The sequence below is a fragment of the Camelina sativa genome, unplaced genomic scaffold (genome assembly GCF_000633955.1).
Source record: "Camelina sativa cultivar DH55 unplaced genomic scaffold, Cs unpScaffold00395, whole genome shotgun sequence".
Taxonomy (NCBI): domain Eukaryota; kingdom Viridiplantae; phylum Streptophyta; class Magnoliopsida; order Brassicales; family Brassicaceae; genus Camelina; species Camelina sativa.
Window position 1 is genome coordinate 105,459 of NW_010921698.1, and position 1,037 is coordinate 106,495.

Genomic DNA, 1,037 nt, shown 5'->3' on the forward strand with positions numbered 1-1,037 from the left:
TGTAAAGATTGTTTGTCACTAACAATCCTAGGAAGAAAATGTATAATGCAGAAAATAAACTACAAGAACTACCAACTAGAATGCAAATGAAACTGAATGATTGAAACAGTGATAAAGCAAGAACAGAAACAGAGACTACTACTAATGAACTAATGCAAGATAATTAATGAACTGAAAACTAAATGTATGCAACTGGAATGAAACAGGAATGAAACAAGACAAACACAAATCATAGACACAGAGTTCTGGGGATGAACTCGAGCAGCACTCGACCGAGTGTAGGTCGAGTGGGTGGTCGAGCTAGACTAGACGCAGAAACAGAGCAATGCAATAAAAACAGAGTAATGCTAAATCCAATCAAACAACAAGCAAGCAACAGGATTAAGACTAAGATTTCAATAAACAAAGAAGGTCCTGAGGATGGATTCATGGGATGGACTAATCATTGTGGTTATCTAACTTGGTCAACAAATCTCAAGCAAACTTTGAGCTAACCTCTAGACATATTAATCTAAGACAAGTTTCTCCCACTCTCATGGTCAAGAAACAATCAAACCTATGCAATTCTAGACTTGTTCTCACACAGTAAAGAATCTACACAAGCAGGCATTAAGCAATACATCTCAAACCAAACAAGACCTCTAATCTCTTAGCAAGCCTAATGGTAAGCTCTAGATCTAGCCTTATCTATGCTTCCTAAACATTGGTGTGATGCTAAGAAGCTTGAAATCAGACTCTACCCTCTCAGATATAGAATCAGCATTAAGATCATCTACCCTAGAAGAGATCTACAACAATCAAGCTTGACCAAGTCACACAAACCACAAGATCAATCCATCCTAACCCATCCTCAAGATCCTAAGGAAACTACTCACAACAATACATGGTGATCAAAGTCAAAAACCCAGAAAATATTGAAACTTGCATTATTAGAAAGATTAAACAAAGATCTTCAATATTGATGAAAGGATGAAACTCAAATTCTCAATATCTTGAAAGTTATAGAACCAACAAAATATAAGAATCTAGTCTTCTTT